The following is a 27681-nucleotide window of genomic DNA, read 5'->3' on the forward strand; positions in this document are numbered from 1 at the left end:
GAAATTTGAATTCTACACTCTCCCAAATGCCTCGCTCCCCCAGCACTCAAGTCCTAGCCCAAGGCTGCTCTCCAGTGCTGTGACATCAGAATGGCTGTCTCATAGAACTATAGCATCAAATCAGATACTTGCTTCCAACTCTTAGACATAGGCTGCTGGATGAGCCCCATTCTTTTGGCTATCTGAATCCACCACACCCATTTCACCCATCAGTTCCACCTGATTGCTGCTAAAAAGAGTTAATGGCACACCCATAATGGCACCAGAAACATATATGATTTTTATATCTATGTCCTAGCAATCCAGTGCTAGGAAATTTGCATCTATGTTCACATGTCATATCATGTCAGATGCATCATTAGCCCATAGCCGAGAATAATCAGGTATTGCTCTACAGTCAAGGGGGAGTCCAAGCTGGAAAAGCTGTATTTCACAGTGAAACTCTGCGGTCTGTAAGTGAGGCTCAGGCCCTTGAGAGCAACATCCTACTCCCTTCTTCAAGAAACAAATCCTGTTAGCGCTCACTGGCGCACTCAGTTCCAGAAGCAAAACATGGGGGATAGTGTCCAACTGAAAAAAGAAAACAAGAACCCTGCAACATGGTAATACTTCGTTAGGATCAACTAAAATGTCACAAAATCATGAACTAACTTTTCAGTCCTCCAGAATTCTCACCAAGCACAATGTTGAGCAAAACTCATAGGAAGACGGAAGTGGAGCATTTTGTCATATTTCCCAAGGCTTATAAGAATTAAGATGGATAGCAGGAGGAGTTTTGCAGACCAAGTAAAATTAGGGTGCAATCGATACCCATATGGTTGGGTACAGGACTTAATTCCAAGTAGACCTGTATGGGATTGTACTGTTTGCTCAGAGGTGCCAGGCAGGTTTCAAAACACCTCTGGGGCAACAAACAAAGGCAAACCATCAATTTTTGATAATATAAATTTCAGTACTATTGGACACCAGCACTATTGGAACATGCAGACTCCTTGTGAGGCACAGAACAGAGGTAAAGATGAACAAAGTAAGGAGATGTCCTGGATTTGCAGTCAGTCCTCCAGGGTAGGTTCCAACTATCAACCATGACTGGTAAAACTGGGAAAGAGAAAAGCAAAGATAAGGCAGCCTTAACTGCTGTGATTGTATGCCTTACATAAAGAGTACTGCACTTCTAAAACAGTGGTTGCATGAGGCTGAACATGGGGATCCTGCAGAGTGTAGACCTGAGTTCAACCATGGGATAATTTTTTTAAAGTGCCTCTGAGGATTTTTGGAATATACTAGCTTCTCCAGTACCTAGAAGGTGCAGCTTCCAAATAGGTTTGAGTCACAGAGTCTTTCTTAAAGCTTCACATTTAAAACAGTTAATTAAAGCCAATTAAACCAATTAGTCCAGTCTTTATCATGGCTCCGAAGTTCCACTGATTTCGATGTGATTGTTTAAACTGTTTTTAATAATTTAATATTGATGTGACCTGCCCTGGGACCTACTGGTGAAAGGCAGATAAAACAACAACAACAACTTGTTCCCAGATAAAAGTGCATAGGATTGTATTTTGTGTTTTCAGTCTTATCGTATACACGCCTATTTGGAAAGAAATCCTGGTTAAATCTGGAATTTCACTGCCACTAATAGTAGCGTTGGCGTCACGTCACCAGTGTTACAAAAGTAAGGAAGAAGGCGGGGCAAAGAAGAACGGATCTGAGCATCAAGACCGGAGGCATTAAAACGTCGCGGCTGGCTGCGTAGGTTGAAGGAGAATTTGCGATCAGGGAGACGTAACAGGTAGATCTAAGCGGGTTTCTTCCCTTGATATTCTCACCGAGCAAACTGGAGTTGTTTACTGCCGTTCTCGATGCATGGGGAGACAAGGTGAGCTTATGAGCAGTCAGACAGGTTAGATTCCTTTCCCGCGAAACGGCTTCCTTTCAATAGAGGATCTGTTGGGTCGGACCACCACAGATCCACTCCAGTGCCGAATAGACGTTGGGACCATTGAATCCCCCTCTCCGTCCTAGAAAAAGCCTCCGGCAGTGATTGCTAGTAAATCAATCAATCCGGCGCTCAGGCTTTGGCTGAAAGTTTCCGTGTGCCTCGCCCTCCCGCCGAGGACCCGGCAGCTTATTAGTAGTTCCCTTTCTCCGATCGCTCCTAGCTTGGGTCCCTTCCCGAGAAGGAGGCCCGAGGAGATCTTCCAAGGAGGACGAGACTCTAGCCCAGACCCCATCGGTCAGCTGAGACGAGCATAGCCCAGGGGGTCACTAGGGCAGTGCGGCGGGTGCGGGCCACACCAGGTGACACCATGAGCTGCCCCCCGCCCTGGGCACCGCTGCCGGGAAGCGGCAGGTGCGGCCAAGGAGGAGAGAGAGAGAGATCAGGAGCGAGCGCTGCGACTGTCCTCTTCCCTCAGTTCCCGCCCTGCCGCCTCACAGGCTGGCTCCTTCGCACTCCCTTGAGCTAGATTTACTCTCAAATTGAGTGATGAATGTGAGAGCGAGCGGCTCCTCCGGTGGAGGAAAAGGTCAATGGAACTCTAATGGTTAATGGGCCAAAGGGGTAGGGTGGTCAGACTCCGAAACACTTCCGGTTCCCAAACGAGAGCAGCAATGCGGAAGGGTGCCAGTCCAAAGAAACACAAGGAGGGGGATGAAAGAGGTATGACGGCAATGAAACCAGTTCCAGCCTCCGAATAAGGACCAGAAGGCTGCATGTCTTCCACCGCTTTTCTGACTCTCTGGTCCTTGCACCTCCCTGTTTCGGCCTGGTCAGTTTCCTTTGCAAAGAAGGTGGGGAAAGTGGGGATGGAGGAGGGGGGGAATAAACTCCCAGGTTCCACCCCTTTTAAGAACCTGAGGGCTTCTCCATGCAATCAACTCCAATCCATTGCTTCCATTGCCTGGTTTTCTTGCAACCTCCAGATTTTTGGGGGGGGGGCTGTCCTGGTGCAGAGTAAGCCGCCTTGCATGGGGCGGGTGGGAACAGCGGCTGCCCTTTGGGATGCCAAAAAGGGTTGGACTTGATGGCCTTATAGACCCCTTCCAACTCTACTGTTCTATGATTCTATGCCCGCCAACTTGGATGGCTTTCAAAGCGGGTTGCAGACGTTTCTAGAGGCTCAATGGCTGCTGACCACGATGGCTGTGTTGCTCCCTCCGCTGTCGGAGGCAGGAAATGTCTCTGAATACCAGTTGCTGGGAATGTCATTTGGGGGTGAGTGTTGCTGTTGCCCTCGAGGCCTGCTTTCAGGCTTCCCAGTGGGCCTCTGGTTGGCCACTGAGGGCACGATGCTGGGCTCTTGACCTGACCCAGCAGCCAGGCTCCTCTGATGTTATGAGAGGGGTTGGTCTAGGGCTGGCACCAGATTTCTGGGGGGCTGTGAGCCCAGGGCCAGTAATGGCCCCCACGAACACCTGCCTCCAACAAGGCCAAGGCCCGCCCTTTCTCTGCCCCTGCTTTGATATCGAGGCTGCTCACCACCTTCCACCCCCTGGATACACAGCAGTGGACAGGTGGTGGCTCTTTTGAATGGGTGCTCACCATTTGGGGAACGAAATGAAGCTCATTAGAAAAGCACCTCCTTGGATGCAGAAGGGCCCAGGTTCGATCACCAACATTTCTGGGAAAGACTGAAATCTTGGACAGCTGCTGCCAATCAGGGCAGGCAATACTGAACAAGATGAACCAATGATCCTCAGTCTAAAGCAGCTTCCTGCGTTTCAAGGTTTTTGTTGTTATGTGCCTTCAAGTCGATTATGACTTATGGCAACCCTATGAATAAGCAACCTCCAGTAACATCTGTTGTAAACCGTCCTGTTCGGATCTTGTAAGTTCAGGTCTGCGGCTTCCTTTATGGAATCAATCCATCTCTTGTTTGTTCTTCCTCTTTTTCTACTCTCTTCTGTTTTTCCCAGCATTATTGTCTTTTCTAGTGAATCATATCTTCTCATTATGTGTCCAAAGTATGATAACCTCAGTTTCATTGTTTTAGCTTCTAGTGATAGTTCTAGTTTAATTTGTTCTAACACCCAATTATTTGTCTTTTTCACAGTCCATGGTATGCTCAAAGTTCTCCTCCAACACCACATTTCAAATGAGTTGATTTTTCTCTTATCCGCTTTTTTCACTGTTCAACTTTCATATCCATACATAGAGATGGGGAATACCATGGTCTGAATGATCCTGACTTTAGTGTTCAGTGATACATATTTGCATGTGAGTTCTCCAATAGCTGCCCTCCCCAGTCCTAGCCTAATTTCTTGACTATTGTCTCCATTTTGGTTAATGACTGTGCCAAGGTATTGATAATCCTTGACAAGTTCAGTGTCCTCATTGTCAACTTTAAAGTAGGGAAGGGCTAAGCTGGGGTTGAGGGAGGGGGGATTTGCTGCTCCGCCCCACCTTGCAATCCTGTGCATGTTTACTCAGAAGTAAATCCCACCCTGTTGAATGGGGCTTACCCACTAGGACTGGCGTCAGTTTTTCTGAGACGGCACCTCGGCATTGCACCTGCACTCTTTGCCCACTCACTTCTCCCTGCCTCCCATCACATCTGTGGTTCCCACTGGCCCTCAGAATTATCCCCAGGCCAGCAGAACAGTGAGTGCTTTTCTACCCTATATCTCAGTGGTAGGCTGAGCATGTGCTTTGCATGCAGAAGGTCCTGGGTTCAATCTTTTGCATGTCCTTGTGAAAGGGAAAAAATGTTCTAGGTTGTTTGTGTGACGATCCCACAGCTGGCTCTGTGTGTGTGTGCATGTGCTATTACATTCAATGATATACGGGAATTACAATTTACGAGTAACATTAGTAGAAAAAACATTACTAAGGATTCTGTATGGTCTGGTACAGGAGGAGGTCCATGGGGATGAGACCATGAGGTACCACACCGGGTGACACCAACCCTAGTGATGCCACTGGGAGGGCATGATGGGGCCGTAGGCGTTTTCAGGCGGAGGTCACTGATTTGCTGGAGGCAAACCGAGTTGGAAAGGGAAGGTTTCGGCATGTTTACTATTTTCTATTAACAGCCCCTGATTCTAGTTGTGTTTGTTCTGAAGTGAAGGGCTCCACTTTACAGCTTGTGGCAATTGCTCTGATGGATTTTCTGGATATATATAAAGGTGTATATAGGCACAGGTACAGAAACACCTGCATGCGTACCCAGAGCAGAAAAAGGTAGCGGAGGGGGAGCATTGAGGGGGAGCGACAGCAAAATGCAGCCTGGATGTATACCATCAAGCTCTGTCCGCTGGTGTGGAAGGCAAACCGCGGATAATGAAAGTGGTGACTGAAAAGGGGGGGCTTGTGTTTTGAGTGTGGGCCCCCCAAATCTGCACACAGGAAAATCAGATCTCAACCATCCCTTTGCAGCCTGAGTCTCGCAGCCTCCCTTTCAGATTCTGGGGCGGAAAAGACAGCAGCCCCTAAAAAACAATGGAGAAATCCAGGATTTTAGAGTCATTATGATGGTTAGTGTTGGACTGTGACCTGGGAGAGCAGGGTTCGAATCTCCACACAGCCATGAAGCTCACTGGGTGACCTTGGGCCAGTCACTGCCTCTCAGCCTCAGAGGAAGGCAATGGTAACCCCCCTCTGAATACCGCTTACCACGAAAACCCTAAGTTGGGATCGACTTGAAGGCAGTCCATTTTCATTTTCATGACAGAGCAGAAGAGGAGTCTGTCCTGTCCCCCCCCCCTTCGTCCCCGGCAAAGAAAGCAGCAATTACAAGAAATGACGTTAAAGTCCCCTTCAGGGGTTTGGCCGAAAGTGCACAGGTGAAAAGTGTGTGGAGGGGGTGGGGCTGTGCATGCAAGCCCTGCCTCCCATGTCCTTGCCCATATGAGCTCCTCTCAGACTGTCTCACACTGAGCTGAAAGGAGCTCCAGTGGCAATCATTTGAATAGGTTGAGGGGGCTTGTGAGGCCACCCCTGCCCCTCTGCACTCCTTTCACAACCGTCAGAGGAGGACTCGTAACTCTTGTCTTACTACATGTGACAAATACAAGTTTGTCTTAAAACATTATAAAGCTCCGTGTATCTGCCCACAGGCCAATGGAGCGCAAGGCCTCTGTGTGCAACTGAGCACTAGATATGGGCTGAGCAGGCAATTTTAAGCAGGTTGTTGGATTCGGAGGAGCAGTTTGCAGTAGATTGCTGCCGCTGGATAGGTATTTCGTGTGAGATTCTTTGATTGGAAATTCAACTCTGTATCAGCCCTACTGCTAACCAGCAACTGTAGGGTGCAGTTTCTAAGCCAGGGCCTCCACATGGCATTTTTAAAAAAAGTTTAAAAACTAAAATCACATTTTCCCCATGCAAAATAATACCCAAATTAGACAGTACATGTCTCCCTGGCTTAGCAACAACATTTTGTTGACTCCTACAACATCTTGAGGGCATCTCTTTGACTGCTCACATCACACAGTCATACATGACTTGTTTCACTGTGTGATGATGGGTCCTATCTGCTGCATGCTTGCCTCGTGGGTGTGTTTGTGATGTTCCTGTATGTGAATATAATGTATATATGGTAAGTGCAGGTTTATTATAGGAAATATGGTAAGTGGAGTGAGTGAGAAGGGGGAGTACATGGGCTGTAGAATGTTGGATGATGATTGGCTGTGTGCTTGAATGGCTGAAGGTATAAATGAGAGGATGACAGTTGAGTCTGGGTGGTGTTTGGTGGATGTGGATGTTGAAGGTGGTGGATGTTGAGGGTGGTGGGTGTTGAAGGTTGTTGTAGAGAGATTGGATTAGGAGTTCTGAGGCAAATATTAAGAAGTAAGAACATAAGAGAATCATATATGAAACCATACGCTTGTCAACGAAATATATAAGTAATCTTGTTATTCCTAGTGTTAGCAATAAATATTTTCTTGGTTTACTCAAAGCCTGATTCCTTATCTGGAGTGTACAGACCGGGGGGGAAGGCAGGGTAACCAAGGCTGAAGAAGAAATTGTATCTAATGGTGGCAGCGGTAAAGGAGGAGATATTGTATCAGCATTCAGTACCACAGAGCAACCCAGAGCTGTGAGCTTCATAGGCAAGAGGCTTCAGCGGGGTTGGGAATTACCTAAACACACAGACACAAGGTATCAAAATAGCCAGGAAAAGAGTAAGGCACAGTCTAGAGCAGTGGTTCCCAACCTGGGGGCCAGGACCCCCAGGGGGCTGTGAAGTAATCCAGAGGGGGCTGTGAACAGTAAAGAAATGAATTATTTATTAATTTTTTAAAAAAGTCTTCACTCCTTCTACACTGTCTGCTTTCCACTGCTGCTGCAGATGACACCTCCCCCTTGCTCTAAACGAGAGGGGAGGCCTTTTGCTGAAGCGCCAAAGCATCTTTCAGGCGCGCTAAGGGCAGGCATCTGCCTATAAAATACATGGCAGATGCCAAAGGAGGCTGAGGGTGGGGCTACCAGGAAGAAGAGGGGATTGCTATCACCGATTCCTGTCTCCTTGCACTGCCGCTACTGGCAGCGCCCTTACTTAGAATGAGAGGAGAGGGCTTTTTGTGAACCAAAAAGAAGCAAGCCTGCAAAGAAAGGCTGCTTTCCCCCTTCCTTCCTGGCAGCCAGCCTGCCTCCCTGGGGGGAGTGGGTCACAAAAAAATTTCAGCTTATAAAGGGGGTCCCATGCTCATAAAGGTTGGGAACCACTGGTCTAGAGGCTATACTGGATACACAGAGTGTTGGGTAGTGTGGCCTAGCAAGGGGATCTTATGAGTTCTGTGCTAGAGTGGAGAGAGGTAAAAATAAACACGACTATCCTGACTGCTGGTAGCCACGAGTGAGAGCGTCACAGGTGGTGCCAGGGGAAGGATGTCACAGTGTTAACTGTCACCTCCCTGGTGTTTGAGATATCTACTCTTGGAGCATCTGTGAGCTGTGTAATGGGGTGCTGAATAGGGATTATTATATAAGGACGCCTTTCCTTGGAGCTGCTAAGTGTGTGGGGGAACGGGGGTGTTCTGTGAAGAAATAACGGGTGCATCAGGTGGATACTGAGGGTGGTGCTTGAGTTTTACAGGGCCACCCGTGAGGGTTATTGGGGGGCACAGTTGGACTGTTGTGTGTGTCAAGAAGTAATTAAACTATCTGCACTATTAATACTGTGTGTCTAGTAGGTATTTGGAATGTGGCTTTGCATGGGTGAAGTTCTGGCATAATTGTTAACAACTACAACAATAATAATATATTTATACACCTTTTCTCCAAAGAGCTCAAGGTGGTGTACGAGGTTCTCCCTCTCATCGTTTTATTCTCCAACAACCCTGTGAGATAGGTTAGACCAGTGATTTTCAAACGGTGTGCCCAGGCACGCTGGTGCGCCCTAAGAGGTGGCTAGGTGTGCCTCAAATATTATGAAAGTGTATTTTAAAAATGAGAAGAAACCCATTTGTATAGGGTAAGTAATAGTTTTCTATAGTTTATTTTTATTCATAGTTTAAAATATATTAATATATTTTTAATTTTGTACACGAAGTGCGCCAGAAAATTTTTATATGTTTTACAGTGCGCCGCAAACCAAAAAAGTTTGAGAACCACTGGGTTAGACTGAGAGAGAGTGACCGGTCCAAGGTCACAGTGATCTTTTTGGCTGAGTGGAGATTTGAACCCTGGTCTCCCAGGTCCAAGTCCAACACTCTAACCCAGCCTTTTCCAACGTTTGGGTCCCCGGATGTTGCTGAACTACAACTCCCATCAGCCCCAGTGAGCATTGCAAATGGTCAGGAATGGCCCATGTGCATCCCTTTCCTGGTTTCCTTTTCCAACTGACTGATCCAGGGCCCAGGGGCCAACTGTGGCCCTCCAGAAGGGAATGCAGCCATTAGGCTGAAAGAGGCCTCCCTTTTGTTCCATGGCTACTGAGCATGCTCAGTCCTCATTGAGTTTTTTGTGTGTGTGGTGGGGTTGCCCCTTCAGGTACTTCTGCACACCTCAAGTTCCCCCAATCATGCTGATATCTTCCTCTTAGGCAGTTAACACACTAGTTGCCAGAGCAAAGCCTTTCCATTAGCCACACCTGGAGGGTTGATCTGCCGATCACTTCTGAAATGTCTTTGAAGCTGTTTTTTTTAAAGGCACTCAAGCGGCTCCCACCAAGGTTTTACACTAAAAAGAACTGGGTTCGACTTGCTCCACGTGCCCCCATTTTCAGAACAGGGAGGTGGAGATTCACTGGAACCAGCAGAACAGCGAGCGTGTATCTACCCTTATTTCTCTGGGGAAGAATAGCATGGAAGCAAGTACAGACGGGTCCCGCTTATACGGCAGGTTCCGTTCCAGACTGCTGCCGTAAAGCGGAAATCGCCATAAAGCGGAACCCATTGAGTATAATGGGGCACGTTGTGAGAAAATGCTGCAAAATGCCGCAAAAGCGCAAAATCGGCTCTAAAATGGGGAATTTCCCCTAATTGAAAGCCACCACATTAGCGGAACGCCAGAATGCGAAGCACCAGTAAGCGGGGCCCTACTGTAGAGGTTTTTATTATACACAAAGTTCTCTATTGCCGTTCTGAAGGATCGCAGACATCGCTTAAGGAAGGAAAGATGGTATACTGCAGGGTCTGTGGACCACCAGTGGTTTGCAGCGTGTCTGGATTGTGGTTGAAGCTGGGAGATGGCACATCCATTGTATTGACCATTCATATTGATTTTTCATTGTGTTTTTATTGCTTCTGTTATTTCTCTTATTTTACTGTGTTACAGTTTGAGCTCTATGGAATTACAATTGCTGCAATAGGCAGAAAGATAAATAGGTGGTCAGCCAAGACTCAGCAATTTTCAAGTGCTCTGTGGGAGAAAAAAACATTTGGGAACCACTGGTACACTGTGAGGATCCTGCTGACATTGAGCCAAAAATGGTGCAACATGTTACTATTGATATGAACCCTGTAAAACAGAGTCCAGAGCAAAGTATACCTGCAGTTGATGACTGCTCAGAGATGCAAGAAGAATCTCCTGGTAAGCTAATTCATTCTGGCAAATAAAGAGTATTAAGACTGAGGCGGGAGACAAATTATTATTGGGGTTTTTAGAGACCTGAAAGGGAATTGCTGTTTGTGGAATGTTCAGTCATCTCATTCTGCCTTTGGTAAGCAGGTTTTGTATTTTTCATAATCCTGCAGAGCCTCTATGGCCATAGGTGATGATGGCCATATTTGAACATCACAGTCAGCCTTAAACCATGGCTTATTGTGCAGGAGTGAATTGCAGCCACTTCAGTCTTCCGACCACAAACCCTCGCTTACTGTTACATGCAAACCAGGAATTGTGGTTTGTTTCACTCCAGCACATCACAACCAGTAAGCCAAGAACAAGCCTTGGCTGCAGACCCTGTTTTTGAGGGGAGTGAAACAAACCAGGGTCCCTGATTTGGATGTAACACTAAGCTAGGGATTGTGTGTTGTTTCCCACCATCATAGCCACCACCACCGCATGATCAGGAAGGAGACAAACAGCCCTCTCAGGCATGTGCATGGTAAACTGTTAATGATGCTGCACCATGATAGATGAACTGGACCAGTGGGACCAAAAAAATGTGTGTACACCATGTGCAATGAAATATCTCTTAAATTCCTTTGAAGTCTCTTAATATCTGTTGTTTCTGGCATAAGGAATCCACCTTTCATTGAGTCAGGACTCAGCACAGGGATGGAAGCAGCATCTCGGGCTGTAAATCCATTAGTCACGAGAGCAAAGTGTTTCCATTGGCCACGCCTGGAGGGGGAATGGGTTGATCTGCCGATCAGTTGCGAAATCTCTTTGAAGGTGAATAATAATAAAACTGCACTCAAGCGGCTCCCACCAGGTTTTGCAGTAAAAAAGGGTAGGATTTGACTAACGTCATATCCCTGTTTTCAGGCGAGAGAGGTAGAGATTCACTGGAACTGGCAGAACAGTGAGTGTGTTCACCCTCAGTGATGCAAGAGAGTGTCCCCTGAGAACCTGGGCCTCTTGTGACACATAATGGGTGCAAAGCAGTGAAAAAATAATAATTACACCGGGGTGGGGGGGAATCCATTGGCTAAGCTTTGTTCATCTGAGGGCTTTATAAAAAATTCCATCAAACTATGCTAAACTTTTCAGAAATATGCTGATAACTGGGAAAGTTAAGTTAATCTATTAAAACATGGCTGGATAGGAATGTGGGCTATTTTAACTTGCTTGGAGGTTTTGCTCTTAAATGAACTGTGAAGCGAAAAATGAACTATGAGCGAAAAAGCACTTGTAGCCTTCATGATGATTAATAGTCCAGAAGCCTATCACTGTTTCTATTTATCAGAAATTATCAATGACTACAGTCAAAACAATGACTGTGGGACCACAATTTGTGGTATTGGGGTACAGGATCCAACTTCTTGAGCATCCCAGTTTTTGTTCTTTTTTGTTTTGTTTTTAAAAGCAAGTTTCTAGTCCATATAATTCCAAAGTTATACTTCAGTGCCCAATCATTCTTGGAAGCAAAAGGAATGGTTGAAAGTTTTAGTGGCCAGGGGAAGAAGCTTTAGTGTCTGCAAAGTTTGTTTCCCCTTCCTATGTCTAGAAAAAGCAGAAAAAATACACATTTTAAAATACACTAATACATTTAGTGTGTTTAATTTATACAAGCTTCAGAGTTGTATGTATTTTTAGTCATCTTGATGCAAAATCTTGGTTTTTTAAAAAATGTTTTGCTTCATTTTAGTGCCGAATACTCACAAACCTGACTAAAACATAACTATTGATTGTAAGAGCATACATTTAGCATGTGTTTACATATCTCACTTTTAGGTGATGAACATAAACCGATGATGGAGAAGAAGAGAAAGAAGACATATACTTTTGGAGCATCGACTGTGTATCTCTTCTTGTTTTTATTTTGTCTCCTCTTTTTTGCCTTAGTTGTCTTAGGTGAGTTGTCAGCCCTTTTCTTATCCATTTGCTTTCACTGCCATCTTGTGGTCATTCTTTGCCTGTACACCCAAATAAAAAAAAATAGCCAAAGCAAAACAGTGTCATGTTGGCAAATGCACATTTCTGAATTTGTTTGCTGAGGTAGTACAAACATGGAGGCATTCTTGAGCTAGCTGACTCCTCTCCCAGCTAACCCCCCCAAATGCCTGACCTTGAATTAGCGTTTTGAGGCATATATGTATTAAAAACCTATCTTGTGGTCTACTTTGTGGCCATTTCTCTTTCGTTCCCCATAGCCTCATCCACCAGTACATCTACACTATTAGATGCCGAGCTCAGTCTGTTGCTTTTAACGTTGGAACTCCCAGTGTTCAAGGTCCCCTATTGTCAGGGAACAAACTGTAGTGGGATTGCGTGTCCTTCTTCCAGTGAAATGCTGCAGTGAACCTATAGCTAAACAGTATTTTGATTTGGAAGATCTAGCACTGTTGTTTTAATGGTCACACTTGGAATATGTTAGGAATCTTTTCCAGGTAGCTCCTTGCTCCCTCAATCTGGCTAAAATAGTCTTTTACCCCAACCTCCCGATGTTGCTGGACTCCAGTTCTCATCAGCCCTAGCCAGCATTGCAAATTCTCAGGGAAGATGGGAGTTGTCCAGTAATATAAGGAAGGCACCAGGCTGAGGAAGGCTGGGCTAAAAGAATCTATCCTGTGTGTATCTGCTCAGAAGTAGATCCCACTGAGTTCAGTGAGAATTACTCCCAGGTAAGCCTGATTGCAGCCTTAGTTTCCATGAGAGCTTCAGGAGGTGGCTGTGGCAATGGCTATCATGTGTTGTTGTTGTTATTATCATGCATTCTATTCAGACTCTCTCTCGGGTGTTAAATTTGGCAGAGGGGGTCCTCTTGGTCCTCAGAAGTTTGGGGTGGTGGTGGCCTGGGATAGGGCATTCTCTGAGACAGCCCCTAAGTTGTGGAATTCCCTCCCCACAGCAGTGCTTCTGGCTTAAGACCTGTCTCACTAACCTGTCAGAGTTCTTTGAGAGCGTCCAAAAGCATATAGATAGAGGTGGTCCAGCTGACCATGGTCAGTTGTACCTCCCACACAGGAGGAAATCTGTGAAAAAATCAGCAAACTAGTTTGTTTGACATTGTGGTTGCAGATATGCAGCTAAATGATAAAGCTTTGTTTTCCTGTTATTTTTAAGGAAATAGCGGCTGTAAGCAAAGTAAATCTTTCTGCCAACCTATTGTTTTCATTCCTATACAAAGTTCTGCAAATTCCATCTATTCAAACAATGACAGTGCCTTACATGTCTACTCCACAGCAAAATCCCATAGAGGTCAATGGGATTTACTTTCAGGTAAGTTGGTATAGGATTGCAGCCTTAGGCAGCAATCCAATACACACTTACCTGGGAGAAGGTCCCAGTGAACCCAGTGGAGCTTACATCTGAGTAGGCATGTATTGGATTGCAGCCTTAGTCAAGTAAGGTTACTCAAATTGAATAGCAGCTACACTTAACCATTTCCAAAGGGGCAGATATCTTAGCGTGGTCTCCAGCTAGATCCTACTCAGAGTAGACTCATTGAAATGAATGAAACTTAGTCATGGTCATTCATTTCAGTGGGTCTACTCTTAGGACAAGCATCGGATACAACGCTATGCTTGTTGTTAGTTTGTTGTTTTAGTTATGCTTAAGCTACTTTCTTTTAGGTGTGATGTTTGGAAATTCACGCCCATCGTGTGTCCTTTCATGCCCTCAAGGCTGGGTTTGGTATGAAAGAAGGTGCTACTACTTCTCTGATGCCGAAGCAACCTGGGCCTTCAGTCAGAGTATTGTTCTTCATACGGTGCTTCCCTAGCTGCTATTGATACTCAACAGGAAATGGTGAGGGAACCTTTCAGTCTGTCCTAAGGACTCGATTTATACACAGGGCTCATCTACAGGGTGGTTTACTGTATGTTTGGTGCTACTTGCATCTCCTTTAAACTTGTATGGTTCACATGACGTTACTGGCAAACAGAAGCTATCATGCAGTTTTCCCCCTGTAAATCCATACTAACCCAACCCACTGATAATATGAAAAGGGAAGAAAAAAAGTCTTCACTCCCTTTCTCTAGTGCTTGCAGATGCTTTGTTCTGATCCTTTTAGGTTGGTGTTTCAGTGCTTCCCCTCTCCATACCCACTCCCTCCTCCTCCATTTGTTCATTTTATTTCCTGTAGGCTGACAAGCAACTTCCAGCTGCTCTCCTCCATTCTGCTGGCCTTTTTTATGTTGTTGCAAACAGTGCCTTTATTTTCTTTTCCCCCTGACTTGTACGCAAAAGTGTAACACTGCTCAACAAAGATTTGTATTTCAGCAGTATTCTAACAGGGAAAAACACAGATATTTGCACTTCCGGGTTTTTTTTTAAAGGAACCTACTGTAGCTGGTAGAACAGGCTGAGCATGCTTGGTCACCTAGCAACCAGAAGGAGTGGAAATGTATAATTAGAGGGCAGGGCCACAAGGAAAAAGTAAGACTAATCCTCCCCAGAGGAATGTTTGTGTGAATGGGAAAAAGCGATTAGCAGCTAACAGTGAGCAGGAACTGAAGATGATGCACATGAAAAGCGAAGGTAAAAGAAATGTATTTCCTATGAAGAAATGCTCCCATGTAGATGAGCCCATAGATAGCATTTTGTGGCTGCTGGGCAAGACCTTGAAAGCTGCTTTCAAACATTCATCCTGACTGAGCCAGGTGTTACTTTGACCAGTGCATTATAGCAATTGGAGGGATTAACTAACTTACTGCAGCTACCTACATTGATTTGATTGACTCCACCAGGGAGTATAGCAGAATATCCTCTGCATTAAAATGAAATGGAGGCATTGAAGTATTGATAGCTGCCATTGATATATTTCCTGTACTTAACGTCCTCCAATATTTGAGAAAGCGCAAAATGAGTTGGCAATCTTGGAGAGCTCATTATTGATATACTTTGGAGTCCTGTTTCACTTTTCATTTACCTGTTAGGCATTTACACATTGTTTGGTTCACATCTATCGGTGTTTTGCCTTTTTTGTACTTACGAGCAGTTTGAGGGTATTGCATTTATAAATAATTTGTGGCTTGTACACACATCCTATGTTATTGGTTCTGGCCATTTTGTTTTGTGTTTTATGATGAATGAAACTGAATGAAACTTCATTTTTTACCCCGCCCTTTTTCCAAACTGGAACTCAGGGTGGCTTACAAATAAAACTACATGTAGTTAAAAACATAGAAAAACATACAATTAAAATGCAATTAAACTATGCACAACCTTAAAACCGTAAAAGGCACTTAAAAATCTAAAAACAATTTAAAATAATACAGATAATAATGTAAAACAATAAAACAAGCCTTGTAAAGCCCAGTTCTAAACACCTTCTATCCCAAAGGCCTGTCGGAATAAAAAAGTCTTTACTTGCCGACGGAAGGATGGCAAGGAGGGGGCCATTCGTGCCTCCCTAGGAAGGGAGTTCCAGAACCTAGGAGCAGCCACCGAAAAGGCCCTATCTTGCGTCCCCACCAATCGCACTTGTGAGGGTGTTGGGACTGAGAGAAGGGCCTCTCCTGAAGGTCTCAGGGCCTGGGCAGGCTTGTATAGGGAGATACGGTCTGACAAATAGCCTGGACCTGGGCCGTATAGGGCTTTAAAGGTCAAAACCAGCACTTTGAATTGTGACCGGAAACAAACTGGCAGCCAGTGGAGCTGTTGTAACAATGGAGTTGTATGTTCCCTGTTAATACTCTGGCTGCAGCTCTTTGTACCAGTTTAAGTTTCTGAACAGTCTTCAAAGGCAGCCCCACGTAGAGCGCGTTACAGTAGTCTAAACGGGATGTAACTAAGGCATGCATCACCATAGTCAAATCAGGCATTTCCAGGAATGGGCGCAGCTGGTGCACTAGTCTTAAATGGGCAAAGGCACTCCTGGCCACAGCCAAGACCTGGGCCTCCAAGTTCAGAGCTGAGTCCAGGAGCACACCCAAACTGCGAACCTGTGTCTTCAGGGGGAGTGTAACCCCATCCAGCACAGGCTGAATCCCTATTCCCTGATCTGCCCTTCGACTGACCAGGAGCACCTCTGTCTTGTCTGGATTTAGTTTCAATTTGTTCGCCCTCATCCAGTCCATCACTGATGCCAGGCACTGGTTCAGGACCAGGACAGCTTCCTTGGCTTTAGGTGGAAAGGAGAAATAGAGTTGGGTGTCATCTGTATACTGATGGCACCGAACCCCAAACTCTCGGACAACCTCTCCCAGCGGTTTCATATAGATGTTAAACAACATGGGGGACAAAACTGAACCCTGAGGGACCCCATAGGTCAATGGCCAAGGAGTCGAACAGGAGTTCCCCAGCACCACCTTCTGAGTTTGTCCCTCCAGAAAGGAATGGAGCCATCGTAACACGGTGCCCCCAAGTCCCATCCCAGCAAGGTGGTCCAGAAGGATACCATGGTCGATGGTATCGAAAGCTGCTGAGAGGTCCAGTAGAACTAACAGGGACACACTCCCCTGTCCAGCTCTCTGCGAAGGTCATCCACCAAGGCGACCAAAGCTGTCTCTGTCCTGTAACCAGGCCTGAAACCAGACTGAAATGGATCCAGATAATCCGTTTCATCCAAGAATCTCTGGAGCTGGGTGGCCACCACACGCTCTATTACCTTGCCCAAAAATGGAATATTGGAGACTGGCCGATAATTTCCCATTATGGAGGGATCCAGGGAGGGCTTTTTCAACAAAGGCCGTACAACTGCCTCTTTTAGGCATGATGGAATTCTGCCTTGTTGTAAAGAGGCATTGACTACTCCCCTCACCCACTCGGCCAGTCCCCCTCTGGCACTTTTAATGAGCCAGGAAGGGCAAGGATCCAGAAGACGTGGTGGCTCTCACCTCTCCAAGGATCTTGTCCACATCCTCAGGCTGTACAAATTGAAAGGAATCCATTATTATTGGACAAGCAGGAGCCAAAGTTACATCCCCTGAGACTGTATCAATTTTAGTGTCCAAGTCGGAGCGAATCTGAGCGACTTTATCTGCAAAGTGCCGTGCAAATTCTTGACAGCGGGCTGTTGAGTGGTCTATGTTACCCTCCTGAGGGCCAGAGTTTAAAAGACCCCTGACCACTCGAAACAGCTCCGCTGGACGGCTCCCAGCAGATGCAATGGTGGCAGAAAAGAAAAGTTTCTTCTTAGCCTGCACTGCCACACAGTAGGCCTTCAGATAGGCTCTAGCCCGTGTTTGGTCAGACTCATACCGAGTCTTTCGCCAACGTCGCTCAAGTCCCTGTCTTATTCGTTTCATCGCCGCCAGCTCCCTGATAAACCAGGGAGCTGGTTTGGCTCCACTCCTTAAGAGGGGATGCTCAGGAGCAATCATGTCCACTGCCCTGGTCATTTCCCCATTCCAGAGGTCAACCAGGGCTTCGACAGAATCACCTGCCGTGGTGACAGGAAAATCCCCAAGAGCCATCAGGAAACCATCTGGATCCATCAGCCATTGGGAACCTCTCCTCTTTTTCTTGAGTCTCAATCCAGTCCACCAGGCCCATCCCAGTAAACTCCGCCAACCTGCCAGTTGTCCCATATCATTTTATAGAGATCAGAGGTAAGCCAATCTTGCCTTCTAAACACTATAAGATCAGAGATAAACCCCCTGCCTGCTCTTCTGAAATTAAAGAGCAGGCAGAGGACTCTTTGATCTCCCATTTTAGCACTAAGCATCACAACAAAAGGAGTGGAGATAAGCCCTCTTTTTCCTACAAGATGTAGTGATGGTCACCAACTTGGGTGGCTTTAAAAGAGGATTAGATTAGACAGATTTACGGAGGTTAAGGCTATCATTGGCTACATTTTACCTCCACTGGCAGAGGCGGTATGCCTCTGTATACAAGTTTCTGGAATCCCAGCTGGGGACAGTGCTGCTGCACTTTGGTCCTGTTTTGGGGGCATCCCAGAGGCATCTGGTTGGCCACTATGAGAATAGGATGCTGTACTAGATGGGCCACTGGTTTGATCCAGTAGGATCTTCTTATGTTCTTTGCCTGGTCTTGGAGAGTAAAATACAGCATTTCCACCCACCCTCAGTGCTGGGTGGCAGGGAATTCTGCTTTTTACTTGTATCTACAGAGGTCCATCTGGTAGGGATGAGGAGGAGGGCCTTCTCTGTTGTGGTGCCTACCATGTGGAATATTGTCCCTGTTGAGATCAGGCGGGCATCACCCGTGGGGTGTTTCCACTGACAACTGAAGACGCACCTGTTTGCCCAGGCATTCAATGACCATTAGTTCTTTGATGTTTCTTGGTTACTGTAATGATATTTTATTCATGCTTATTGATTTTTACTGAATATTGTTTCGTTTGATAATTTGGCATTTTTTCTTTTTGTAAAAGAAAGTAATATAAAAATATATTTTAGAAAATAAGTTCTGCCTTTGTAGATTCAAACAAGACTACTGTAATGGATTTTCTATGAGACTCCACTGGATGAGTGTTCAGAAGTGTCTTTTAGTGGATAATCTGGTCCACCACATCATGGCAGATGCACACTGCATATTTGTTTGCTGCTTTTAGTTTGCATCCTGCCTTTCTGCTAAACAGTGCTCCATGTTCCTCCATCGCGGCTGGCGAGTACCAGAGCTGTGCATAAATGGCCTCTCTATGTTTTGCATTCTTGTGGTGGTCAGAGTAATTGGGGGACCATTTCACCAGATTTCTCTAAGGGGAGGAGAAATTCTGCATCAGTTTTTCAGGGATGGGGCTCACCATTAGCAATGGCAGGAATTCAGCTTCTCTCTTCCCCCCACCCCCCAATTCCTATTTTTATTGCCACTGCAAGTAGCATTAGAAACAACTGTATTAGAAGTCTGGCCAACATGTTGCATCCTCCAATGATCTGGACCCAACATTATCAGGGGCAGGAAATTGCAGATGCCATTACAATAAAATAAAACCTTGACGTCAAAATGGCTGTCTTTGGTGTTGGCTTTTATATTACTGTTTTTATAAACTTCTGTGGCAATACTTACAGATGTGTTGGTACATTTGGAGAAATTTCTGCGAAGTGTCCGTTTTCTGGGATGGGTGGGTGGGATTTCTGAGGTTCTCGTTTCTCAGAAGAATGCCCTCTGAGAAATCTCAGCTTGGCTCTAGTTAGTACTGAGTTGTTATTTAAAATTCCAGGATTTTCTGCTGCGCTATAAGCGCCCGACTGATCATTGGATTGGCCTCTGGAGGGAGGGAGGACAGCCCTGGAAATGGGCAAATGGCTCAAGCTTCAACAACTGGTAAAGTATTCCTTCATTTGACCCAGTAGGAGGTTCAGGAGGTCTTGAGGCAGATGTGTGCTTAGAGATTTCATTTAAAAATTGCTCCATTAAAAAGAAAAGTCCTATTTTTAAAACAATTAGGCAGCATGTGTAAATGTAAATACATTTAGGCTGTGTGTATGATATTGTAATTTAAAGGTGTGGTTTTAATTTTGCTAGTTGTTTATGTCACTACTATTGCTATTACATTCAGTGATATACGGGAATTACGATTTACGAGTAACATTAGTACAAAAAACATTACTAAGGATTCTGTATGGTCTGGTATGGGAGGAGGTCCATGGGGGTGACACCATGAGTTACCGCACCGGGTGACACCAACCCTAGTGACGCCACTGAATAGGCACACCAGCTGAAGCTGGACAAAAACACTCTTAGCCATTGCTACCACTTGAGAATCTGGTAGCAGGGGCTGGATCCAGAAGTACCCCATGGAGCCAACTGGCTCCCTCCAAGGAGAATACAACCCCATTCAGAACTGGCTGAGCCCTATCACTGAGCCACACACAGTCCATTACAACCCTCAGCTATCGATCCAGACCCTCCGCAGCCCCCTCAAGGAGAAAGGTAAATGTAAATGTACTGCCTTCAAGTCGATTCCAATTTATGGTGACCCTATGAATAGGGTTTTCATGAGGCTGAGAGGTGGTGACTGGCCCAAGGTCACCCAGTGAGGTTCATGGCTATGTGGGGATTTGAACCCTGGTCTCCCAGGTCGTAGTCCAACACCTTAACCACTACACCACATTGGCTCTCGGAGAAAGGTAGAGCTTTCCAAATCTCTACACCACCTCTCTCAGTAGTTTCTTGTAGAAGTTTACCAGGTCAACCTAGACAATCCAGCCCCCTGGATGGCAGCAGTGCAGCTTAATGGAGTAGCATCGCTAATGCATCCACAGCTCTGCCAGTCGCGTCGGCCAGGGCAGAAAGGGATGTTGGGGAGGGGGAACAACAGTATCTTTGCTAGACCAGCACCCACACTGGTGCAGCAAAGAGGCACAGAGCAGGCCCATTGCCAACACACAACAGCAGCAGGCCTGGCTCAGTCAGGATCCAGTGGCTCTTGTGTCCACCCATCTCCACCACCCTCTCCCTGAAATGCTCATGTTTCAAGAGCGTCTACTGGCTACCACTGGCAGGGATCCCACCAGGGAAGCATTTCCACACTCACCATTGGGATAGCCACACTGGGGCATCAGCAAATGCCAGGGATCCAGGCAGAGCTTGGAGGAGGGACAGCTCTGCTTTATCCAAGCCCCCTCCAGCATGGTGGATCGGGAAGGGGGGTTGGATTGCTCTCCCTGAGGAAGTTTTCCATCTGAAGAACTAACTTATCCAGATGTGACTGAGGTTTAAGTTTCTAATTCCTTTAACAACAAAGACCAATTTTATACACAATTTTATATGACCCAGTGTGCGGCAGCTGTGAAAAAGGCAAATTCCATGCTAGGGATAATTAGGAAAGGTATTGAAAATAAAACAGCCAATATCATAATGCTGTTGTATAAATCTATGGTGCGGCCGCATTTGGAATACTGTGTACAGTTCTGGTCGCCTCATCTCAAAAAGGATATTATAGAGTTGGAAAAGGTTCAGAAGAGGGCAACCAGAATGATCAAGGGGATGGAGCGACTCCCTTACGAGGAAAGGTTGCAGCATTTGGGGCTTTTTAGTTTAGAGAAAAGGCGGGTCAGAGGAGACATGATAGAAGTGTATAAAATTATGCATGGCATTGAGAAAGTGGATAGAGAAAAGTTTTTCTCCCTCTCTCATAATACTAGAACTCGTGGACATTCAAAGAAGCTGAATGTTGGAAGATTCAGGACAGACAAAAGGAAGTACTTCTTTACTCAGCGCATAGTTAAACTATGGAATTTGCTCCCACAAGATGCAGTAATGGCCACCAGCTTGGATGGCTTTAAAAGAAGATTAGACAAATTCATGGAGGACAGGGCTATCAATGGCTACTAGCCATGATGGCTGTGCTCTGCCACCCTAGTCAGAGGCAGCATGCTTCTGAAAACCAGTTGCCAGAAGCCTCAGGAGGGGAGAGTGTTCTTGCACTCAGGTCCTGCTTGCGGGCTTCCCCCAGGCACCTGGTTGGCCACTGTGAGAACAGGATGCTGGACTAGATGGGCCACTGGCCTGATCCAGCAGGCTCTTCTTATATTTTTATGTTTTTAATTCCCAGTGTCCTGTCTCACTCTAGCATGATCAGGAAACAGAACATGGTATAAGATAATTAACCACATTTGCTTGGGTTATGTGTCTCTCTACAGATCTGAAATCCAATTTGCCATCTTTGTTCTGTTGGGAGCTGCTTTGAGCATCTTTATATGGAAAAGCGGCAAACAAATTTAAATAATAGTAACAATAATAAGATGGTGTTGATGGGTCCTGCAAAATGCATCTTGTCTTAATTTGTTAGCAGTTCTGGCTAACATTTCTAGACAGAGAACACTTTTGAGCCAAGGTGTTCTTGTGGGGACCCAAAATAGAGGCAAACCACGTGTTCATGGTGCAGGATTAAGCAGCAGATTAAAAAGCAGGCTGGATTCTTTGTGGCTGTGGTTATCAAGAGCAGAGAACAGGTTTAGTTCTAACCCCAACTGGTGTCCCTGAATGTACTCTTTACATTCATTGGGTGTACCAATATGAGGGAGGGGGTAGCTTTGGACAGCTTGACAGATTTGTCCAACTCTGTTGAGCACCCGTTGGTCAGGGGCTAAAAATCTGGATGCCTTCATTACATTGGAAACTCTGGGCCATGGTCAGCTTTTGAGGCCCCTAGACTTAAAATAAAAAGTGATGACACGAAAATAAAATAAGATATACCCAAAAAAAGTAAGTGATTTGTTTATATAATCATCTGATCTGAAAAAACACTTTCATCATGGTCTAATCATGGGCCATCAGAAATTATTTTATTAATATTTTAACTCTGTCATATTAGAGGTATAATATTAATACAAATAATTTCTGAAGTCTGTATTAGTTAACAAAAACGTATGTCTTTTACCAAATCATGTCTCATTTGCTTCAGTTTGAAGCTCTAAGCTAAGAATGTGTCACGTTGTGGTCCAATGTGCATGGAACAAGTTGCATAACTTACCAAATGCCAAAAAATGAATGGATGTTTGAGCTTGAGGCCAGGCCAAGTGGCCCTCCTGGCACCGCATCTGATTGGCCCTGACAAGAGGCTGTTTGCTTTGATCCCCCAATCTGGCATTTTCAACAGTCTGCCTTAATTGCTGTATTGTTTTATTGAGTATTTTACTTATGAATGTTTCCATTTTAAAATTTGCATAACTGCTTTTTATAAACTGCTTAGAAGACTATTTTGGCATTAAGTGGTAATTAATTAATAAATACTGATATTGGGCTGCCTCCAACTGATGCGTCCCATCAGCTCAAGGATTTCTGATTGCGCAGCAGGACTTTCCCTTCCCTCTCTGCATCCCATACACACACACCCCTTATCAACTCCAGAGGACTGAGGGAACCCATAAAACAGATTTCGGGGGAGAGGGGCAAGTCCCGTAACTGTCACACAACCAGAAATCCTTATGCTGACAGGACACATTCCATAGCACTACTTTGGAGACAATCCATTATTATCATCAGGGGAGATGCTTCTTGAAGTGCTCAGGCCCTGAGGTCTGTTCTGTGGTGACTCAGAGCAGGACATTGAGCACAGCAGTCCAAGCGTCACTAAACTCCCTCCCAGTTGGATATCGGACAGGCGCTGACTGTTTTGGGTTGTCAGCGCCTATTGAAGACATTTTTATTCCATGAGGCCTTCCCAGAAGGATAATCCTAACTTGGTCACGGTTAAATTTTGGAACAGGATTGTTAACATATTGCATGTATTTATTTTGATGTTTGTTTGTTTGTTTTACTAAGAAGCGATTAAGACAGTTTCTAAATGAATAATAATGAACACAGACCCCATCTCTATTGTATCCTTATTGCAGGTTTAAAATTGGAGCTGATGGCCCGTGCGCTTACCTAAATGACAAAGAAGCCAGCTCGACATGGTGTGAACCTAACCGAAACTGGATATGCAGCAAATACACAGCTTGAAAATGACTCAGAGTCTTCCAGCAAAAGATTCATTCACCAGATGCTGCATAAGGGTTACCAATTTCCTTAACAGAGTCCAATTGTGTCTTAAATAAGTGCCTCAATTTGGAAAGAGTGGGTTGCATCCAATCTTAGTCACAGAGTAGACGTTGAAATTAATGAACATCGCAGATGGGTCCATAAATTGCAATAGGTCTACTCTGAGTAGAACATAATTGGGATATCACCCATTGTTGCCAAGAATGTAACATTGCCAGATGAAGCTGACTGGGAAATTACAGTCCTTCTGCCAGCAAAATAATCCCTTGTTCGTATGAATGCCATGCAAATGGCTTTTCTACAGCTTTCTCAGTGGAGGGATATCCAGTGCAGGAATGATCCTTGAAGGTTGCCCCAAAGGTGGAACCATTCCCTCTCGTTCACTGTTTAGCAGTCATGGGAAAACGTAATTGAACTCGTTAAAGTTAAAAGTAGCCTTTAAATTAACTTGAGCTAAATTACTTTTTAAGCTAGTTGAGTTGTTTAAGTTAATATTTAAGTTTAAGTTTAATATTTAAGTTAAAAAGGGTGTAGGGCCCCTCCAGACCTGTGTTTGATTGCAGGTATATTCTGAACATGTTCTTGGTTACATTCACACCATACATTTATTCCATTATTACATCACTTTAAGCAGTCATGGTTTCCCCCCAAAGAATCCTGGGAAGTGTAGTTTGTAAAGGGCGCTGAAAGTTAAGGAGATCCCTATTCCCCCCACAGAGCTACAGTTCCCTGAGTGATTTAACAATCGGTCCCTCTTCCTAGAAAACTCTGGGAATTGTAGCCCTGTGAGAGGAATAGGAATCTCCTCTCAGCACCTTTCACAGACTACACTTCCCAGGATTCTTTGGGGGAAGCCATGATTGTTTAAAGCGGAATAATAGTGGAATAAATGTATAGTGTGAAATGTAGATGTGGCCCTTGACACAATAATAGGGCATAAATGGTGGGTTTGTTCTATAATGCTTTACCAACGCTGCTACCACATTATTGCTGTCTCGAGGGGCTGCAGCACAACAAAAGCAGGACAACAAAACAAAAGCAGGACATTTGTGATATGAAAAATTATGGGATTTCAGCAGGAAGTTACAGGACATGCACTGATTGGAAGTGAAGCAGCCTGACTGCCCCAAAACATTTGCAGGCACAAGTAGTATTGAAAGAGGAATTGTGCGTGATTGCCCCAACGGCAGCATGAGCACAGATCATCATGAATGCACAAAAAGAATGTCTAGAGGGACCCTTACTAGTTAAAATGTAAGCTGATTCATGAAAAAGTATGAAACATGGTGAAATGCTTAACAGTATTGTGTTTAATTTTTCAAATGCCGTCAAGGAATTTCTTTTTCATAAGCCCACTGAAGCACATCAGTTTATTCAGCACTCGCCCTGTTTTACCTTGAGTAGTGTTCTATCTATCACAGTTTTCAGAATAACCATTTACCAATATCTGTGTTAGATCCTTCTTGCCCTCTTCATGTGAAGTACCCTGTAAAAGTCAATACATCTCGTAGGGATACCAGAATAACCAGACAGGAAGATACTCGCAGTCAGGTGACAAAATAAAGCAATACTGAGGTGCATGTACTTTAATATGAAATTATGATTGTTAGTTTAGGAAACTTAGCATTACTCTAAAAATGTCCAGAACTCTTGATTTTTTTCTAAATCACATAATCCCACTGGCATAAATCTCTGATAGGCTTATAAACTTGTAAATTAAGAATAGTTTATTTACACCCAAATCTTCTGGGGCCTGTAAATTTAGCAGCAGAAGTAGTTGCTCCTCTTACTGGGATCAATGTCTTTCCTTGTTTGTGCTTGTTCCCTCACCTGCCGCCACCTGGCTGCACTCCTGACTTCTGTAAATGCACAGAAATTGCCATCATGAGCTAAGGAACACTAGACCGTGTAGTTCTTAAGAGGCCATATCTAATAGGAAGACACTATTTGTTAACTCTAAAACAAGAAGTTCTCGGGCTTCATTAAACTGGCATTGTGCCTTACAGAGTCCCAGAGTGGCTGTCAGGGAAAGCCGGATTTCTATTATAAAATTTAAAGTTGACTTGTTTTCCAATCAGTTCAAAGCCATTTCTTTAGCCTTTTGGCTAGTTAATTCCGATGGCTGCTGTTTACTAATGACCCTTTTAGAAGACTGGACTGCTTGATTCAGCTGCTTGCTTTCTCCGTAGAGGGGGATCGAAGGAATGGAAAGAAACCTTTCTCTTCGTTGGCGTGTAATTATAAATCCCTTTAGAAATTTGACTGTACGGCTCATACAGTAAAGCGTCTCTCTGTGGAGGCGGAACCTCAGAGGTAGGTCCAGAGGTGGAACCCACCTCTCACTGACTACTTAGTAATTTTTCCTTTTACGAGTTCAGGTGTTTGGTGTAACTGTTTTCACACTAGTAGCTGCTGGCTCTCACTGCAGAGGATCCAGTGCAGGGGGACTGTAGAAGGTAAGCCCAAAGATGGAACCCTCCGTCATCACTGGATGTGCAGTAACTATTCCATCTATTGCATAGCATTATGGTTCAGTTGTTTTGAACAGGTAGCTGCTGTCTTTCTCCGTATGGGGGAATTGGTAGTGGCCAGTGTGGCAGGGCTGCGGAGCTGGCCTCCTGGAAGTGATGTCGCTGCCACTTGTACGATGGCTCCGTGCACTGGCAGAAGCACTAGATTGGTTCTATTGGTGCGCTTGCCCCGCCCCTGCCCTGCCAAGTGACAGGTAGGCTTTCTGCTGCTGGGAGGCCGGTTCCATGTCGCCACTGCACTGAACGCTCCGGGGGGGGGGGAATCCTAGGAAGGAGCCTCACAGGTGGAATTCCCCCTCGTCACTGGCTGTTCAGTGAATTATTCCTTTAGAAGTTTGGCTGTAGGGTTTAGCTGTTTCTCAGCTGATAGCAGCTGAGCCACTCCGTGGAGGAGGCTCCTAAGAAGTAACTCCAGTGGAGGAACCCTCTCTCATTACTGGTTCTTAAGTAATTGGCCCTCTGAAAGGATGGCTGTGTGGCTGGTTTGTTTCCCTGCTAGCAGAGAATGACCACATAGGCCTTTAGTCTGATCCAGCAAGCCTCTTCTTATGTTCTTATATTCAGCTGTATGCCAGCTAGTAGCTGGTGACTGGCAGGAGATCCCAGGAGTAGAATCCTCCCTCCTCACTGGCTAGCTAGGTCCTTTTAAGAGTTCAGATCCAGGATGGACAAAAGCAGGTGTAGTTCTTCACATTGCGCACAGCTGAGCTATGGAATTTGCTCCCGCAAGATGTAGCGATGGCCAGCTTGGATAGCTTTAAAAGGGAATTGCACAGGTTCACGATGGCTATGTTCTGCCTGCACAGTTGGAGGCAGTATGCCTTTTAGAACCGGTTGCTGGGAATCATATGTTGGAAGAGCACTGTTGTGCTCAGGTCCTGCTTGCATTTGGTTGGCCACCGTGAGAATGGGATGCTGTACTAGGTGGACCTTGTGGCCTGATCCAGCAGGGCTCTTAGATTTTTACATGTTCTAATGTAGACTGAATCGGCCTTGGTCACCCTGATGGATGACCTTTATCGGGAGAAGGACAAGGGGAGTGTGACCGTGTTATTCTTACTTGATCTCTCAGTGACTGTTGAGACCATTGACCATGGTATCCTTCTGGGCCAACTTGGTGAGATGGGTATTGGAGGTACTGTTTTACAGTGGTTCCAATCCTATCTCCAGGGCCATTTTCAGAGAATAACACTGGGCAATTGTCTTTCGGCCACTTGTTCTTTGTTCATTAGAGAAACATGGAGCCCAGTCTTCATTTCAAAAATAAATCCCAGAGCATGTTACAATAAAAATATAACAATTCGACCAACCATTACTTTAAAAACTCAACAGCAACACAGCACATTAACAAGATCAGCACATTCATGAGGGCAAGCCACCTAACTTACCCTCCAGTTAAGTCTAGGTTAATATTTATTAACCGTTTATTATGAAAAACAGATACCATTTAGACCTATCATTCATTTAATTTGAGCATTAGGTAAAGAGATGTTAGATGTGTTTATATGTATATATAGCAGTTAGGTTTATGTTTGAAGTATGTCTTAATTTCAGTATATGTAGGAATTTTGTTGTTGGGATTCAAGTTTTGTTTACATTAGGATATTACCATTATTCACTTTCTTTGAAATAACTTTCTAAGATCAGTGGGCTATTACCATGTTTTTCTTCCAAATAATTTTCTAAAATTCTATTATCCAATGCATTTAGTATGTTATCAAATGACTTTATTTTTGTATAAATGTATAATCCAAATTGTATGAT

General features: G+C 44.9%; 1 pseudogene; it reads left to right on the top strand.

Annotated features, from left to right (window-relative positions):
* The first annotated feature begins 1688 nt into the window (after positions 1-1688).
* Positions 1689-27564, top strand: LOC133380939 (C-type lectin domain family 2 member D-like; annotated as a pseudogene).
* Positions 27565-27681: the final 117 nt, after the last annotated feature.

This window comes from Rhineura floridana, chromosome 3 (assembly GCF_030035675.1).
Source record: "Rhineura floridana isolate rRhiFlo1 chromosome 3, rRhiFlo1.hap2, whole genome shotgun sequence".
NCBI lineage: Eukaryota > Metazoa > Chordata > Lepidosauria > Squamata > Rhineuridae > Rhineura > Rhineura floridana.